This window comes from Durio zibethinus, chromosome 5 (genome assembly GCF_047325235.1).
Source record: "Durio zibethinus cultivar Kanyao isolate XHJ-2024 chromosome 5, ASM4732523v1, whole genome shotgun sequence".
Classification (NCBI taxonomy): Eukaryota; Viridiplantae; Streptophyta; class Magnoliopsida; order Malvales; family Malvaceae; genus Durio; species Durio zibethinus.
This window is the reverse complement of record NC_143166.1, coordinates 29,776,371-29,784,275: the sequence shown is the minus strand read 5'-3', so window position 1 is coordinate 29,784,275 and position 7,905 is coordinate 29,776,371.

Below are 7,905 nucleotides of genomic sequence, written 5' to 3'. Positions count from 1 at the left end.
TTTCTTAATTTCTCTATAAATTGGGCATTCCAACACACCAAGAAGATTGATGAAACAAGTGAGCAAGTGCTAACAAGTTATATTTTCATTTTCTTTTAGAATCAAGAGTTTTTAGAGCTTAAATTCAATATCCTTTTTATTACTTGTATCCAAAATATTATTTTGTTTCATTCATTATTTTTTTTGTACTTCATTAGGCAAACACTCAACTTTGAGAGGTATTTTAGTTTGCAAAAATTATTTTGGTTATCTTGTAAGTAAGAGGTGAGGTATCTTCTTGATATTGTAAAGGTAGAGGTTGTTATCTAAGCTTTGAGAAAAAGATAAAGATTTAGTACAAGATAGGTTTATATCTTATAAGAGTTTTTCTTCAATAATAAATTAAAGCCTTAGTGTGGACAACCAAAAAAGAGAGGACGTAGGTGCCTTATGGAGAAAGACCAAATCTCTATACATTATTATGTTTGATTTCTCTATCCTTATATTCTTACAATTCATTATTGTTTATATTTTATTTTAGGTTCATTAATTATTGTTGTTTGCATTATATTTTCATCAAAAGTGCTTATTGTTTTAATTTTTATTCAATTATATTGAAATCATGTGTTTAGAAAGAATTTGGAGAAATCCAATTCACCTACCTCTTGAAGGACCATTTCACCTAAAAAGCTAACAATTGATATCAGAGCTTTGGTCTCTTTTTGTAGGTTTAACCATCTTGAGTAAAGATCCTATGGTTCAATTTTGATTTCAAGATGGTAAGGAAGTCCTTAAAGCTCCCATGATTGATAAATTTAAATTTTGTGAATGGAGAAGAATGATGAAGATGTTCATAATGGCCCAAGATTTTAGAGCTTGAAATGTGGTTGAAAAAAAGCTTGAAATTCCTTTAAATGATGTAAACTACATGAGGTAAATAATAGATGATGCAAAAGGTAAGTGCATTCTCTATGAAGCTTTAGATGATTACAACTTCAACTTGATCTCAAAATGCTGAACCTTAAATGAGATATGAAAAAAGTTGGATGAGCTATATGAAAGATATTTTCAATTAACATGTATCGTGTCTCATGGCTATTGAGGAACCAAAGGTAACGTCTAACTTTTATGATTTAAACTCTTATACTTTTGATAAGTTACAAGATGCTTACAATGATTTAATAATTAAATTAAAAAATATGCATTTGAAACATAAGAAAATGATTTCAAAATTAAAAGCTAAAAATAAATTTTTATTGAATACAAAGAATGATTTGGAAAAACAAAATGAAAAGTTGAAAATAGATTTAAAAGCCTCTCAAATTAGGTATGAAATTTTAGAAAAAGAAAATTTTGATTTGAAAACTAAATTTGATATTTTGATGAATGAAAAACAAGAGCTTTTACATAAAAGTTTAAGTGCTAAAATGATTAAATGTAATTTTTATAATTTTCATGGTCATACTATATATACTTGTCCTATTATAAGAAAAGTCTCATTTAAAATTAGGCAAGTATGGGCTCTAAAAGGAACAAGAGACTTGGTAACTAACTCTCAAGGACCCAAAGTAATTTGGATATCAAAAATCAAATGAGATTGTCTCTTGTAGGTGTGCTAGAGTAAGGGGCTACAATGTGAGATTGAAGATTGAATACTCTAGACACACAATAAATGGGTAACCTCTAAACTTTTATTTGAAGAATATTTGAATTTGGTTACCTATTCTTGATGAAATTTGAATGCTTGAATGATTATGCAAAATTTGGTTGCCTATTCTTGTTAGACATAGAATGCTTAATGGATATTGGTATATACTTTATTGATATATGTGAGCATGAATTGAATATGCATTTATTTTGCTTTTAAATATGTTTTAGATGATTGTTGAAATTATTTGTGGTGTTAAATAAAACTTTTCTAAATGGTTTGAATAGTGTAAATGTGTGTTTAAACATATTTGCACTTCTTAATAGCCATTTTTAAAGAAATATGGGGATTAAGAGTTGATTTTTTTATTTTCTTGTTTCTAATGCCAAATGATCACTTGAACAACTTTGTTTTGTCATTTGAAACTTGTTGAAATGGTTCAAGTCAGTTAAAAATGAGCTTGACTAGTTTTGAGATTTATTAAGGTATATTTCAAGCAAAAATGAGTTTTAAAGTGCAAAAATCAAAATCTTAGACGTATTAAGCTTTGAATAATTTATCCTATGGTATTTTGCATAAATATACTTTTTTAAATTATTTTAGCATGATGAAAATGATTTTTGTGATTTTTATGCATATTGATTTGTAATTGTTGAACATTCTTATATGATCATATTGATTAAAATTACTTAATTTGTTTTTAATGCTTGTATGGTGTGAAATATATATTTTTAAACTTGATTGTTATATTCTAAATTGTTATAACTTTTGATTTGTGAATTGATGAACAAATTGTGCTTAAGTGATATATATATATATATATATATATATATAAATTGATTCTTTGTTCATCTATGTTTTTTGTCAAGATATGTGTTCATATGATGATTGATTCAATTTAACCTTAATACTTACGATTTAAAAGTGTTTAAATTGTCTATTTTTTTTAATTTATGAAATACTTTCGTGAATTAAGCTTATTTTTGTGCTTAAATTTTTATTAATTTTGTGAAATATTTTGGATCTTGTGCTTAATTGATATATCTTTTGATTTGTGATTTTAAATATGATGAACTACTTGCTTATAAATGATATATGTTATTGGTTCATCTCTTGTTCTTATCAAGTGTGTGTATATATGATAAATGTAATTTTTCTTGACTTGACATGGTTGCAACATGACTTAAGTAAATGAATTTCTTACGATGCTTATTTTTAGCTTAAGTCATTATTGATTATGACCCATAATTTGTGTAGACATATTTATGCTTTTGTGCTAAAATTTTTTTGAATATGTTTTTTATGATAAATATGTCTTCCTTGAGTTTCTAGTTTTCATATGGCCTAAAATTTATTTTGGCATATTCTTCGATGATTTATTGAATATATATAAATATTGAATATGTGTTTTTTGTATTCAATATTTCTAAATGATCTAGAAAGGATTCATGTTTTGCACATTACATGAGAACTTTAGCTTTAGTGCCAATATTGTGATGTTTGATGCTTAACTTGATATATCGCCTCTAGCTTAAGTATATATCTTCCTTGTAATTGATAACTTGTGCTCAGTGAATAAATTTTATTTTGCCTATAATAACTTAGAATATGGAATTGTTTTCTAACAATTTGTATAATTTTTATTAATTGATTTTTTTGGTGCTTCTAATGAAAATCTTTTGTCAAGAAATTTTTCTAAGTCTATGCTAGGAGAACTTGAAATGAGCATGAATAAGCCTACATTTTTAGAATTTCAAGTGGAACAAGCAAAGCAAGTCATTTTTATCAATCAAGCTCAAATACATCAAAGACTAGCTCAAATGATGTAGAATGGAGGATTCAAAATCTCACTTAACTACAATGAGCACAACAACATAGCTTGATAAGGATAGAGGTAATTGTATTGAATCTATGCTATGTGTCTATGATTTATAATGTTTAATCCATGATTTCATAAATGCTTGCTTTAATATGTACAAAAATGAGATATTATGTTTGAATTTATGAACACATTGCACAAATTAATCACCAAGCCATTTGGTAGTTATTATTCTAATATTTTTGAAAGCTTGGATTGATTAACTCACCTTCATTGATATTCATGCCTAGTTCTTGATTGCTTTGATTAATAGTTTTCATTGCATGAATATTTGTTTAAGATGAATCTTTGAACATAGCTATGAGTTTGATATGTTGATTTCTTGATTTTTAAATTAATTTGACTCATAGATTATGAATTATAAATTTGAAATTTACATACATGTCTATTGATTGACATTAAGATGGCATGTACCAAATTGTGTCCTAAATGCTTGTATATATTTTTTAATTAGGTATATTGCTTATATATTTTGCATATGCTTGTATGATTTTGATTGAAATATATGATTGAATACTTGCATATATTTGAGTTAAGTACATTGCTATGCATTAAAATAATTTAGATTATATTTGAATGATTATGCTTTCATTACTTCTTTGCTATAGCATACGTGCTCATCATGTTTGAAAAATCATGTTTATATAATCTTTGTTAGTACATGATGATTGAACCTCATTGCTCATTAGTACTTATGATTTATTATATACATATGAGCTTTTGGTTCTTGTTTGGATAAGATAGCTTATGAAATATTACTATTATCATTTATGCATGTATTGAATAAATCTTTCATATACTTGAAGTATGTGTGCTCTATGAAAGTTGTTGAATAAAATTACTAAAAATTGGTAACAATTAGTATCAAAATTGCTAAAGAATTTTTTTTTTAAACTTTCATAGACACTTATTTATGTGCCTATCCTTGATATAGCTTATACCTTTCATGCAAAATTGTGTGTGCCTTATATTAATTATTCCTTAATTTGGGAAGGATGAGAAATCTTAGAATACAATTTTGCTTGATTTATTTTGTGATAACAATTGGTATACTTTATCATAACATATCTTTAACAATTGGTATCCTTAACAATTGGTATGAGCCTGTATGCATGTGCATAAATTTATGCATACTTGCTATTGATCTTTTAGGTTCTAAGCACATCTTATGATAACATGATTTATGAGTAGATTGCATATCATTCATTATTCTTTGCTCATAAATTTCATGTAGTAATTTTGATGACTTGTGCTAAAATACTAAAATTGGATACACTTATACTTTTGTGCTTGAATACATGTATGTGAATTTCATTGTGCATATTACACTTGATTACATGCATTCAAAATACTCTTGATATTATTGGTATCAAGCATTTTATCTCATAGCTTGAATTGATCTCTCTTTCTTTTGAAATAACAAAAAAAAAGAGAGAGTTTAGAGATATTTTTTCGTATTACAATTGATATAGAAGCTTAAACATTTGGTATAAAGAGCATAAACAAAAGGAAGGAGAAATGTTTTATGAATATATTTGTTAATGATGTCTCTTTGTGTTTATTTATTCATTAATATGCTTATGTCTTTTTGCTATGACAAAAAGGGAGAGAAATATCATATGGACAATTTTGCTTGTGCTTGACATGCATATGTTTGATTGTGTTTATTTAATATATATGCTCTAACATATGTTTGATGAGTTGTGTTGGATTATGATGCATAAATTAAGGGAGAGTTTTGCAGTGCATTTTTTAAAGGGGAGTTTTCCAAAATGTCTTTCAAAATTTTAAATGTTTCAAAGAAAGTTTTTCATCAAGTAAATTTATCTTTAAGTTTTGTCATATCAAAAAAGGAGAGATTGTTAGCCTTGAATTGATCCTTATTTTGAAATGACAAAATATTAAGCTAAATAAACTTGATCAAGATTTTGAAAAAGATTTATTTAGTACATTTTTTAAGTTTTATATTTTTGTACTAAATAAATAATATGATTTTCAAAGCTTAAACAAACCTTTCTTTGTTTTTATATTTCTCAAACCAAATCTACCTTTAAAGATTATTTTTTTAAGCTTAAATGAAAGTTCAATCGTTGTTTTTAAAGTGAACTTATTCATTTTGAACTTAATACAATTTTGACAATATTGGTTTTGAGAAATAGATTAACTTAAGAAAGTTGTTTTACAAGAATAAAGTTTTCCAACATTGAACTTATTTTATTTTTCTATATTAATTCACAAAGTTTTAATATTTAAATTTTATATGAATGGAAAGCTCTTTGAGTTTATTTTCTAATGGATCAAACAAAATCAAAATCCAAATTTTTTAAGAAAAGATTTTGAATTTTTACTAGACACTCTGTAGTTATCAGAAAAACTGCATAAGGGGTAACTTTGAAAATTTACTATAATTTGTACTCAATGAATTAGATGATGAATTTTATATGGATAAAAAGCCCTTTAAGTCTAGTTTCTAAATCTTCAAATGGTTTGTGATTTGGATTTATATAACTCAAGATATGATCAAATTAATGAGTAGAATGTAAAATAGGAGATAACCACCTAGTCACTGACAAGATCGATCCCCTCATTGAAGAGATCGATCGGGTAATGATTTTCAAAGGCAAATTGATTCAAAACATGAACCAATCGATCCTCTCATAGAAGGGTTCGATCGGGTCTAGGTAAATACATCTCCAACGGCTATTTTATCAACCATTCAACGGCTATGTTCATTTCCTAAGCATTCCCAATAGGTATTTCCTCAATTTCTCTATAAATTAGGCATTTCAACACACCAAGAAGATTGATGAAGCAAGAGAGCAAGTGCTAACAAGTTATATTTTTATTTTCTCTTAGAACCAAGAGTTTTTAGAGCTTAAATTCAATATCCTTTGTATTTCTTGTATCCAAAATATTGTTGTGTTTCATTCATCATTTTTTTTGTACTTCATTAGGCAAACACTTAACCTTGAAAGGTATTTTAGTTTGTAAAAATTATTTTGGTTATCTTATAAGCAAGATATGAGGTATCCTCTTGATATTATAAGGGTAGAGGTTACTATCTAAGCCTTGAGAAAAAGATAGAGATTTAGTACAAGATAGGTTTATATCTTGTAAAAGTTTTTCTTCAATAGTGGATTGAAGCCTTGGTGTGAACAACCAAGAAGAGATGACGTAGATGCATTGTGGAGAATGACCGAACCTCTATATGTCATTGTGTTTGATTTCTTTATCTCTATCTCCTTACAATTCATTGTTGTTTATATTTTATTTTAGGTTCATTAATTATTATTGTTTGCATTATATTTTCATCAAAAGTGCTTATTGTTTTAATTTTTATTAAATTATATTGAAATCATTTGTTTGGAAAGAATTTGGAGAGATCCAATTCACCTCTCTCTTGGATCACTATCTCACCTAAAAAGCTAACACCATTTGTCCTCCTTGCACCTGTATTATCATGTTTCTATTGTGTTGTAACCAACAATGCATAGTTAGATAATTTTAAAGCTTTTGATTTAATTATTTTCCCCTTTTTCTTAGGTATAATACTTTAAAATTAAACATGATTAACAAAGGATTTATAATTATGAAATATAATTTGTAATTTATATAGATTAGAGTTTTACATTAACATTTGTTTAGTGCTTTAAAATTAAACATGTTTAACAAAGATAACATAGATTAGAGTTTTACATTAACATTTGTTTAAATTATTGATTTTTTTTTTTTTTTTGAGATTATATGTTAGCATGAAATGATTAATGCAAATAATTTTTTTGTTTGGTTCTTCAAACTTTATTAAGCATTATCATTTTAAATTTAAAATTAGACATTAATTATTTATTATTTTTATTATCATTTATGTATATCAGTGGTATTTATGAAAATTTTATAGGACTACTTTGTTACTTTTATAATTTTTAGGATGCTTATGTAATTATAATGATTTGTGTGATCATGCTGTTCTGTGTGGGTCATTGTTTTTTCTTCTTTTTTTTTTTTTATTTCATTTGTTATTAAGCTCATTTGCTAAAATTTTAAATAACTTAGCTCACATTTTTTAGTAATGTGAAAATGTTGGTTCAAGTAATTTGCTTTTTCCAAGTAACTTTCAGCTCAAAAAGAAATCTATACTTGTTTTTTCAAGTAATTAAGCTCTTTCATTAAACTTTAAGTTCTCAAATTCACTGTATTTGAGAAGTTGTCACTTTTCACATAACAATTAATAAACCTCTGCTTGAAATATGTGGTTATATATTGTAAAATTATAGTAGGCTTTTGACATTAGCTTTTTACATTAGTATATTTTTAATTGCTATAGTGATTGTTTTCGGTGTATATTTTTAATGTGAGTTAAGTTTTAAATATTTGCATCAATAAGAGAAAGATATATAAG